Source organism: Dermacentor albipictus, unplaced genomic scaffold (assembly GCF_038994185.2).
Source record: "Dermacentor albipictus isolate Rhodes 1998 colony unplaced genomic scaffold, USDA_Dalb.pri_finalv2 scaffold_17, whole genome shotgun sequence".
Classification (NCBI taxonomy): Eukaryota; Metazoa; Arthropoda; class Arachnida; order Ixodida; family Ixodidae; genus Dermacentor; species Dermacentor albipictus.
Window position 1 is genome coordinate 5,091,040 of NW_027225571.1, and position 11,941 is coordinate 5,102,980.

Genomic DNA, 11,941 nt, shown 5'->3' on the forward strand with positions numbered 1-11,941 from the left:
AGGGTCTCGAATCCGGCAACATTGATGCCTTCAGGAAGCATATGTGGGTTTATTGACCAGTTGCCTTCACCCTAAAAGATCACGTTCTCGTGATGCCTGCGGCAAAAGAGACGTTCCACGTCCGCCGCCAAGGTCTGTGAGTGGTGGCGCTGGCTAACACTCCCAGGGTTCTACTAGGACACATAAATACCCAAGAAAGTGGATGGGAAAACGACGCCGCGGTAGCTCAATTGGTAGAGCATCGCACGCGAAATGCGAAGGTTGTGGGTTCGGTTCCCACCTGCGGCAAGTTGTTTTTTCATCCACTTTAATTTCCATTACTTTATCGTTTCTTTATTTCATTTATTAAGTCCAAGTAATTTCCCCTATGTTGTCCTTGGTGTCAGTGTTTGTTGGCTTCTTATGATATGACTATATATATATACATATATATATTTAACCCATATATATAACCCATGCGAGCAATTCTCTACCACACCAAGCATGCTTTCAGTTCACAGTGCTTGTGATTTATTTTCTTGGTGGTTGTTTTTCATTGCGATACAGCCTTCGGCGTGGTGCAGTTCTGAGATACGAATCACCAGTACCGCTGCATATGCTCCCTGCAACGAGGGAACACTAGCCATGAGCGCATCTACTCGCCGGCTTGTTCGTGTACTTGCGCCGTGCCGCAACAGCACGAAGCCTGTAGTTGCATATTGACACGTGTACTCATCTTTATCGGGCGACCACGTTTCGCCGCTTAACAACTGTAATCGCACAGCGAGGGACGCATCCGACGTTTCTGGAACGTTATCGATGCTTCTACCCGGCTGTCTGTTGTCGCCGAACCTTGTGCTATCTGATTTCATCGCGTAACGCGAAGGGTGTAGAACTTTGTGGAAGGCACGCGGGTCCGAACGATTAGTCTGGAACGTTCGACGACTGCTCTATAAAAGCCGACGCGCTAGACCCGCTGATCAGATTTTCGACGATCGCCGAGCGTGTTCGCCGCTATCGTTGTGCTATAAGTGTAGCCTGTTTTGTGGGCACAGGTTCGCCCAATAAAAGTTAGTTTTGTCGTTCACAGTATTGCTGGTATTGCTACTGTGTTATTGAACGTCACCACCACGTGACATCTGGTGGAGGTGCTTTGCGTTCATGCACCGGACGCCCCCACAAAGCCGTGACCCAAGCCCTCACTCGGAAGGCACCAACGTCGACAAGAACCAGCGAGGTAGCCGCAGGCTGCAAGGACTGCCCCCGGAGCACGGACTTTTGCCCGAGACGACTAGGAGGATGGCCACCAAGTCTACCCCAATGGCAGCCCCAGCGTCACCCGTCATGCTGCAGCAGCCCAGGGAGCCTTCGACGTTCCGCGGTTCAACTTTCGAGGACCCTGAAAGCTGGCTTGAGACGTACGAGAGAGTCGCTACCTTTAACAACTGGAACAGCGACGACAAACTGCGATATGTGTTCTTCGCTTTGGAAGACGCGGCCAGGACGTGGTTCGAGAACCGAGAAGCCACCTTAACGACCTGGGAACTTTTCCGAAGTGGCTTCCTACAGACATTCGCAAGCGTCGTACGCCGAGAACGAGCCCAAGCGCTACTAGAAACCCGGGTGCAGCTACCTAATGAGACGACCGTGATCTACACGGAAGAAATGAGCCGTCTCTTCCGCCATGCCGACCCTGAAATGCCCAAGGAGAAGAAAGTCCGCCTGCTGATGCGTGGTGTGAAGGAGGAACTCTTTGCCGGAATGGTACGAAGCCCACCGCAGACCGTCGACGAGTTTCTTCGCGAGGCCACCAGCATCGAGAAGACACTCGAGATGCGAAACCGGCAATTCGACCACCGCATGAACTCGACAAATTACGCCGGAATTCAATCACTGGCCACCGACGACCTGCGCGAGACTATGCGAGCGGTCGTGCGGGAGGAGCTACAAAAGCTGTTCCCACCATCACAGCCACAAGTGGCTTCGATTGCCGACGCCGTGCGTGAGGAGCTCCAACAACAACTTGGAGTAGCCCCTGTATCGCCCCAGCCTAAGCCGCAAGCGATGACCTACGCCGCCGTCGCACGCCGTCAAGGTCCCCTCCGCGACCGCGCCAGGGCCCTGTCACGCCGCAGTTCCGTCGTCCGCCGCCGCCACCGCCAGCACGACCACCCGTCACCCAGCGCACCTACGCGAGGAAGACGGACATTTGGCGCACTCCTGACCACCGCCCGCTCTGCTACCACTGTGGAGAAGCGGGTCATGTCTACCGACGATGCCCATACCGGGAGATGGGACTGCGAGGTTTCGCCGTGAACGCTCCGCGCCCGCAGCAAGGTGAACGCCCCCGCGATATCGCCGACTACCTCGCCGCTACTCAGTGGAGCTCTCGACGACCATCGCGTTCGCCATCACCAGGCCGCTACCTGTCGCCGCAGCGCCGACCATACAGTGGCCCAGCCCGGGGCCGGTCAGCGAGCCCATATCCGGAAAACTAAAAGCAGCAACCGATGGAGGTGCGGTTGCTGTTCGTCGAACTGACGAAGATCCTCCGCCGCCGACGAAGACACCGAAGAAACTACCTCGACGACATAACGACACGCCGCCGTCCCGACGATATCAGGAAGCCAAGACTACACCGATGAAAGACGACTTGACGACGCGACGTTCCAGCTTCAGTTCAACACGACGCAGCCGTGATCCGACGCCAAGACCCAACTGCAACGCCAGACAAAGAACCACCGACCTCGACGTACTTCTCGACGGCCGCGCAGTCACTGCCTTAGTCGACACAGGGGCTGATTACTCCGTAATGAGTGGACACATCGCCGCCCAGTTGAGGAAAGTTAAGACTGCATGGGAAGGCCCTCAAATTCGGACCGCTGGAGGACACCTGATTACGCCGACAGGGATCTGCGCGGCAAGAATTACCGTTCATGACCGGACTTACCCTGCCACCTTCGTTATCCTGCAACAGTGTTCGCGAGACGTCATTCTCGGCATGGACTTCCTGAACCAACACGGCGCAATCATTGACCTGAAGTCGAAATTGATAACGCTGTCACAAGATCAAGCGATACCGCCGGAGACCTGTCGTAGTCACCACGCCTTGAGTGTGCTCGAAGATCAAGTGAGCATCCCGCCGCGCTCCAGCATTATTATTTCCGTCGGCACTGAAACACCCGCTGACGTAGAAGGCGTCATCGAGGGCGACCAACATCTATTGCTCGACCGTGAAATTTGCGTCGCAAGAGGGATCGCTTGACTGCACGGAGGGCAAGTGGAAGTTATGCTAACCAACTTCAGCCAAGAGTTCAAGCACATCAGCAAGGGCACGACAATCGCATATATCGAGGAAATTGCTGAAACTAGCAATGCCTTTGTCCTCTCGGATTCAGCCGCATCTACCCCGATGAGCATAGTCCCCGAACCAGACTTCGACGTGAATCCAAGTCTTCCTATGAGTAAGCAGCAACAGATCAGAAGTCTTCTCCGACGATACAAAGACTGCTTTTCGACATCATCGAGGATTCGACAAACACCAGTTGCAAAACATCGCATAATAACCGAAAAGAGCGCTCGACCACTCCGCCAGAGCCCTTACCGAGTTTCGACGCGAGAACGTGAAGCTATTAGGCAACAAGTCGACGAAATGCTGCGCGACGACATCATCCAGCCGTCGAAAAGCCCGTGGGCCTCACCTGTAGTCCTGGTAAAGAAAAAGGATGGAACCCTACGCTTCTGCGTCGATTATTGTCGACTGAACAAGATCACGAAGAAGGATGTGTACCCCCTTCCACGTATAGACGACGCATTGGATCGGCTCTGCAACGCTAAATACTTCTCGTCGATGGACCTCAAGTCTGGCTACTGGCAAATAGAAGTCGACGAGAGAGATCGCGAAAAGACTGCCTTCATCACGCCAGACGGCCTCTACGAGTTCAAGGTCATGCCATTCGGACTGTGCTCGGCGCCTGCAACGTTTCAGCGCGTCATGGACACGGTGTTAGCCGTACTGAAGTGGCAGACGTGCCTTGTTTACCTGGATGACGTCGTTGTCTTCCCCGGAAATTTCGACGATCACCTTAGGCGGCTTGCGACAGTGTTAGAAGTCATCAAGTCATCAGGGCTCACTCTGAAGCCAGAAAAGTGCCGTTTCGTTTACGATGAGCTTTTGTTCCTAGGCCACGTGATCAGCAAGTCTGGAGTCCGCCCTGACCCGCAGAAGACAGCTGCCATCGCAAAGTTCCCGCAGCCAACCGACAAGAAGGCAGTGCGCAGATTCCTTGGCATGTGTGCCTGCTATAGGAGCTTTGTCAAGGACTTTTCACGCATCGCGGAGGCGCTAACACATCTAACCAAATGTAATGTCGCGTTCAAGTGGGAAACGCCGCAGGCCAAGGCATTTCAAGAACTCAAACGATGCATGCAGACGCCGCCGGTACTTGCACAATTCGACGAGGACGCCGATACCGAAATCCACACTGACGCCAGTAGCCTAGGCCTCGGTGCCGTCCTAGTCCAGAGGAAAGAAGGACTTGAAAGGGTGATATCGTATGCTAGCCGGTCGCTGTCAAAAGCGGAAAGCAACTATTCTACGACTGAAAAGGAATGCCTCGCCATCATTTGGGCTACAGCTAAATTCCGCCCTTACCTCTATGGCAGGCCATTCAAAATCGTCAGTGACCATCACGCATTGTGTTGGCTAGCTACCTTAAAGGACCCTTCAGGACGGCTGGCGCGGTGGAGCCTCAGACTACAAGAATATGACGTCACGGTAATCTACAAGTCCGGAAGAAAACACTCCGACGCCGACTGCTTATCGCGCGCCCCCATCGATCCCCCGCCGCAAGACGACGAGGATGACGACGCCTTCCTTGGGATAATAAGCGTGGAAGACTTCACTAAACAGCAACGAGCCGACCCGGAGCTAAAAGGCCTCGTCGAGTATTTGGAAGGGAACACCGACGTTGTCCCTAGGGCATTTAAGCGCGGGTTATCTTCTTTCACGCTACAAAACAACCTGCTCGTGAAGAACTTCTCACCAGTCCGCGCCAGCTACCTTCTTGTTGTACCGTCAGCGCTGCGTCCAGAAATACTGCACGCCCTACACGACGATCCAACCGCTGGGCACCTCGGATTCTCCCGGACGCTGTCGAGAATACAGGAAAGGTATTACTGGCCGCGTCTGACCGCTGACGTCGCCCGTTACGTCAAGACATGCCGAGACTGTCGACGCAAGACACCACCGACAAGGCCAGCAGGATTACTACAGTCGATCGAACCTCCTCGCCGACCATTCCAGCAGATTGGGATGGATTTGTTGGGGCCGTTTCCAATATCAACATCCGGGAATAAGTGGATCGTCGTGGCGACGGACTATCTCACCCGTTTTGCTGAAACTAAAGCTCTACCAAAAGGCAGCGCAGCCGAAGTGGCGAAATTTTTCGTCGAGAACATCCTGCTGCGACATGGTGCCCCAGAAGTCCTCATCACCGACAGAGGAACGGCTTTTACAGCAGAACTCACCCAAGCCATTCTGCAGTACAGCCAGACAAGCCACAGGAGGACAACTGCCTACTATCCGCAGACGAATGGTCTCACGGAGCGCCTGAACAAGACGCTTGCCGACATGCTAGCAATGTACGTCGACGTCGAACACAAGACGTGGGACGCGGTCCTGCCGTACGTAACTTTTGCGTACAACACGGCGGTGCAAGAAACAACACAGATCACGCCGTTTAAGCTGGTTTACGGCAGGAACCCGACGACGACGCTTGACGCCATGCTGCCGCACGTAACTGACGAAAAGAATGTTGACGTCGCTAGCGATCTCCAGCGCGCCGAAGAAGCCCGACAGCTCGCCCGCTTGCGAATCAAGAGCCAGCAGAGGACCGACAGCCGACACTACAACCTCCGACGACGCTTCGTCGAGTACCAGCCTGGCGACCGTGTTTGGGTCTGGACCCCGATACGCCGACGAGGACTCAGTGAGAAACTACTCCGACGCTATTTCGGACCCTACAATGGATAGAAAAACTTTATTTTCGTCAGAACGCATGTGCGGACGATTCCGTGCTAGATGGCCATCAGCTCATGGCTGACGGCGACCTGGGTGGCCCACTGCACGGCCCTGGTCTGGACGACCGGGTCTGACCTGGCCAACACGGCCTCCCACTGCTCGAGAAAAGCATCACGCATAATATCCGCCGGTGGCGGCGCTATGCTACAGCTCCATAATATGTGGTCACAGGTGGCCAGTTCCTGGCACCATTTGCATTACGGCTGAACGTCCGGCTGGCGCTCTGGACTATGAGGTCGTGCCAGACGGCATTTCGCATTCACAGCGGCGCCGCGCACGATCTGAAGTGGTCCACGTGGTGCGCCTTAAACCCTTTTACGGACGCTGACGAACTTCGTCATTTTTGTTGTTTTCTTTGCTACGAGTGCTTTTGTTTATTACCTTCGTTTGTTTGCAGCATTGGGTCGATGCTTTTTAAGAGGGGGGTATTGACACGTGTACTTATCTTTATCGGGCGACCACGTTTCACCGCTTAACAACTGTAATCGCACAGCGAGGGACGCATCCGACGTTTCTGGAACGTTATCGATGCTTCTACCCGGCTGTCTGTTGTCGCCGAACCTTGTGCTATCTGATTTCATCGCGTAACGCGAATGGTGTAGAACTTTGTGGAAGGTACGCGGGTCCGAACGATTAGTCTGGAACATTCGACGACTGCTCTATAAAAGCCGACGCGCTTGACCCGCTGATCAGATTTTCGACGATCGCCGAGCGTGTTCGCCGTTATCGTTGTGCTATAAGTGTAGCCCTTTTTGTGGGCACAGGTTCGCCCAATAAAAGTTTTGTCGTTCACAGTATTGCTACTGTGTTATTCAACGTCACCACCACGTGACAATATTTTCGTAAGCGTCTGATTTCACCTAGCAATGTTCCCCTGCTCAGCAGATTGAGAGGTGATCGATGAGGCCGTAATGTCTTCAGCAGCTGATTTACCGGGTGTCTCAAGCACAGTAGACGTTGTTCTTGGGCGTGTTTCCATTATTTTTTTTTCAGGAAACACTGTTGTATGTAAAGGTGGTATAAAAGTCACAAACAGGGATAAGGTGCCTCAGAAAGGCTGGACAACTTTTAGATAGGAGGATATGTTATAGCGGAAGGACATTGAAGAAGATAGGTCGTACTATTCCAAGGTTGGAGAGCCTTTCTGGGTTACTTTATCCATGTTTAAACTTATATACAACTGTGTGATACTCCATATGCCAGCCCCCTTCGTGTCGTTGGAAATAAAAGTGGCGCAATTATTGTTCCTTTGTTCATGCTCGAAGCTACACTCACAAGGGGCCCTGCCATACCTTATCTCGTAATGTGCATTGTGGTAGACATATGGTAGCCTGGATCACCATTTCACGAATCCGCAGCATGCGACTGGAGTTATCGGTAGTAAAATATTACCTACTCATTTCTTCCAGAGTGCGACCAAGTCTTCCACACAGTGTGCCCTCGAGTCTGTGGAGGCAGTGACGTTTCCCGCAGTGCTCCGGCAAGAATATACGTCAGTTAAACCGGTGTTTCTATTCAGGGATCGGAATTTCTTGGATATTTACTCTTAGATCACAAACATAACTATCACTGGTACACACGACACAAACGAGACACACGCTGGCGCAGATGTGCATGCAAAAGCACCGGTGTGCCTTCGCGGGACTGTGAGGTGCAGGCATGCAAATGTCGCACGGCAGGATGATGATTCAACTAAGCAAGAAAAAAAAACACAACGACAAGCACAGCCTAATAAAAACAGTGTAACCTTCCTATATTTTGCAATCCACTTCAATGAAGCTTGCATAATTTTATTTTCGCGTTGATAGGCTTCTACAGAAAGAGCTAGACAGACTGTGGGCCAGATAGAGAAAAAAAAAATGGGAATTTTGCAATGTGACGGAGTATGGCACTGGCTATAAAGACCTTCCTCCAGGCATCGCCAATGTTTCCGCTGGCACTGCAAGGGCCGATGAGTAAAGCGCATATGCTCTAAGCACATGTGCCCTTAGGGCCGGCTACAAATTAACTCATTATCCTACCTCTTTGCCCGTCCAATCTACTATACTTGACAATCTTTTTCATATAGTCGCTTTTGTGGCGCAAACCCACAGCGTATCTCTTATCCTGTGAATGTCCACACCCTCCGCATAACTCCCCCCCCCCACCCCGCACATTCATATTCCTCCTTTTAGGCAGCGTTGACCACGTCAGAGGCGCAGAAGCAGCGACGAATTATCCAGCAGGCACGTGGAGCAGCGTGAGCCAATGGGGCCCTGAACTAGGCACTTCACCCTAGTAGTAAGATGCCTCGAGCTAACAGAAATAATTGTTTTTCGATGTACAGGAATGTTGTTATTTTTGTGAAAAATTCTGCTGATAGAAGTACGCAGAAAAACACAATTATAACAGTTATATATAGGCCAGGGTTAGAAGGAAGGAAGGAAATCAACTTTATTCAGGTCAGAAAAGGTGATCGCCATGACGTCGAAAAAACATGCTTTTCTTCGAACCTACCAGGAAGACACAGTCGTGTCAAGGACATGAACAGCTGGCGAATTCGTCGGCATCCATGATGTCTTAATCACAAACCAGCATTTGATGCCAAAGAGTACTTCAAAAACGTTTCAAAGGCTTTAGGCGACTATATTGTTTCATGAGCCGCTCAAACACGCCGACATGCCTGGTTAAAGGAATGTAAAAATACTACAAAAGGCTAACAAAAAAGTATTTACGAACAGCGCATTCATCTGCAGCTTAAGTATATATTGCGGTGAATTTGAGGGTTTTTTTTGCAAATAACTTCCACAGCGATTTCCCGACAGGCCTCATCTCGTTTCTTTTCGGGGTGCACATCGAACATGTATTCAGACAAAAAGAAAACGAAAATTATATGCCTGCGTAATGTTGTGCAATTGACTTTTCCCTTTCAGAAAAATGTAATTTGTAAAGTTGCAATGTTCGAATTATTATTTGCCTAGTTTATACACCCAAATTAACAGGCGAATAATCGTCAGTCGTCAACTTTGGATATGGGCCAGAAATACTCAGGTACACGATAACAACAAGAATAAAAGGATGACTGGTTCTGAGCTTCGAACAAGCGGGAATCCTCATCTACATTTGAGGTAAACAAAACTAGCTCCCCTAAGGCGAACTACATTGAAGTTTCTTTACAAGACAGATCAATCATTGACTGCGTTGTCTCATAAAAATACTAATGCTGCAGAGTTGGCCACTCTCAACAATATGCATGGCGACGCATATGACAAAAATTGTGTACAAAAATGAGTTTTAAAATCTGATACTTCCTGCACAAACAATAGCTAATAAGAACAGAAGAAGCTATGTTCAAGACTTTATCAACATTTCGGCTGTAGCAAAAGTAAGAGACGGCATCCGCTCTCATTTGTGCTTTGCTTCACTGAACATTTTAAGTGGCGCAGATGATGATTTACGAAAAAAAAAAAAACGAGAAGCACGAACGCAAAATAAGTGCAACGCCGGCGGGACTCGAACCCGCAATCCTCGGTTTAGAATACCGATGCCTTGTCCATTGGGCTACGGCGGCTCTCACGCTCGGAACGCAGGTCTTAGTTGGCCAATCCAGGGCCGAGCGTCGCCGTTCCTCGGCGCAACCGCGTGAACGCGCTCGTGCCACTTCTGCCTCCTTCGTCGTAGTCGTCTTCTTCCGCAGCTGGTTCCGATGCGGCTCGTTTTGCCAGCGTTTCCATACTGCCCCTCCGTCGGCGAAGGCGCTGACGGCACTGGCCAACTGTCACTTTGTGAGGTGATTTCGGTCTCAAATTCTTTGTCTCAGTACATCGCGAATGCAAAACGCATATACACCTGCGGTCAAATTTCGCATTAGAGAATATCGTATTCTTCGTACACAATTACAGCACATCTCGTAGCCTCAAGTTGGTCTGTATTTTCCGTGTCCGCGTCGGTCAGCAAAAAACGTTGGCCGATACCGGCGGCGGTGCAGGGCGAGGAAACGTGCTTCGTGCGCACCTTAAGGCAGAATCTAGATTTAGGCAGCTAAGTGAAACGGACCGTGCATGCATGCTTTGGAATCAAGCACACAACATACCGAACAGCGCACGTTTCAAGAAAGAACAAGTACAAAACAATCATCCCAACCACTTAATTGATTATGAGGCGCTCATGGCAACAATACGAAGTACGTAGCGCTCCCCGCATACGTTTCCCGGTAAAGAATACTGTTTCGCAAGCTGCCACGCAGACGGCAGCTTTCCACGTGTGGAGGGACGTCCCCAGCCTTTCGTATAAAAGAACCAGCCTACCAACTGATGTCAATGTTGTTGCAGCACTACTGAAGGCGCCGGCGTGCTGGAAAAAAATCATTACTCCCGTTACCATCATCCCTTAAAACAAGAGTTTATACTGTCTTTAGTAATCTACAGACTTCTTATAGACGATTTTACCTTTGTATGGAGTTGTTGTTTTGTTGATGCAAACTCTACAGTTTGTCAATAGGCCAGGGTCAATAAGGTTTCTATTTCTTTTTGCTTCCTCCCATTTTATTTATTTGTTCAGACAATTATATTTATAGATACCGGTATCTTTTACAAGATCTTAACAGGGTGAGAACATACAAGTAGATTCATACAAATATACAGTTCAAGCAATCATGCCGATGCTTGAATTCAACGCTCGAAAAGGACAGATTGCATGAAAAAAGAAGCATAGAAACTATGTGCGATTGAGCCAAGATTGATTGTACGCCTGAAAACTGCATCAAGAATTTAGTCTAATTACTTCATCAGGAAGTTTATTCCAATCAACTATTGTCCTTGTAAGATAACACCATTTGAAGCAGTTGCTATGCGGTGTTAACGGTTTCCCTGGGTGTTTATGACGAGTATCATAACCAGTTAAGGGTGTTAAGATGTGCGAGGTACCAGTATAATAGTGGCCATTCATTAGCTGAAAAAAAAAAGAATTTTAATCGGGAAGCACGATTTTTCTCTCTAATCGAAGAGAAGCCACAGTGATTAAGGAGATCTGGTATAGAAATTTGAGCCCTTCACACCCTCCGCATAACCTTCCCCCCCCCCCCCCTAGATCGGTAAATAATTCGGCAAACATTTTTTAAAATTATTTTTAATTTTCTACATTTACTTTTCTGTGGGGGGTCCCAAATGATTGATGCATATCCTAGAGTAGGACGAACTATTGTATTTGATGTCCGGAGGCGCACAGCTGGTGCCAAGTATTTTAACCACGTTCTGAGGGTGAGCAATTCGCGAAGAAAATTAGTCATTACAGTGTCAGTGAGTTTTGAGCAGCAAAAATTGTGATATATTTGTACGGCCGATATATTTATAGTGAGATACTTCAGAGTTATAAGTGTTCCGGGGAAAAATATGGGAAGAGAATGGGCTTTTCCTTTAGTGTTATTCTCATACAGGCGGTGTTTTCATAGTTAACAGACATTTGCCATTGATGCCGCTAGCCAACTATTTTGCCAAAGTTGCTATTTAGCATGATTTGTTCTTCAGATGAGGCAATTTTAGCATATAGTATACAGTCATCCGCATAAAGCTTAATTTTGACAGATACATTACTGCCAGTGTCATGTACATAAAGGAAGAATAACAGAGGACCCAGCACGAATCTCTGGAGAACGCCACAAGCAACAACTAATGTGTCGCACTTATCCTAACTTATTGGGAGCTGTTGCTTAGGTATGCTTCTATCTATTTTAATAGCTTATTATTTGTGAGTAACAAACTTGTAATTTTTTATTTGCTGTTGGTTACGTTGTCGAATGCTTTACTGAAATTTATGAATATCACTTCGCTTTGTTTTGTATTATTTGTTGTGTTGCAAAGTCGTGAATCAATTCTACGCCGCCGCAACATCTTTGAGGCCATG

At 49.5% G+C, this 11,941-nt stretch overlaps 2 non-coding genes across 2 annotated transcripts; one reads left to right on the top strand and one right to left on the bottom strand.

The window, feature by feature from the left end:
- Nucleotides 1-215: 215 nt before the first annotated feature.
- Nucleotides 216-288, top strand: TRNAS-CGA (transfer RNA serine (anticodon CGA)). Its single transcript has one exon. It is a non-coding gene; the product is annotated as a tRNA-Ser (tRNA).
- Nucleotides 289-9,536: 9,248 nt separating this feature from the next.
- Nucleotides 9,537-9,611, bottom strand: TRNAR-UCU (transfer RNA arginine (anticodon UCU)). The gene has a single exon. It is a non-coding gene; the product is annotated as a tRNA-Arg (tRNA).
- Between the last annotated feature and the right edge of the window lie 2,330 nt (nucleotides 9,612-11,941).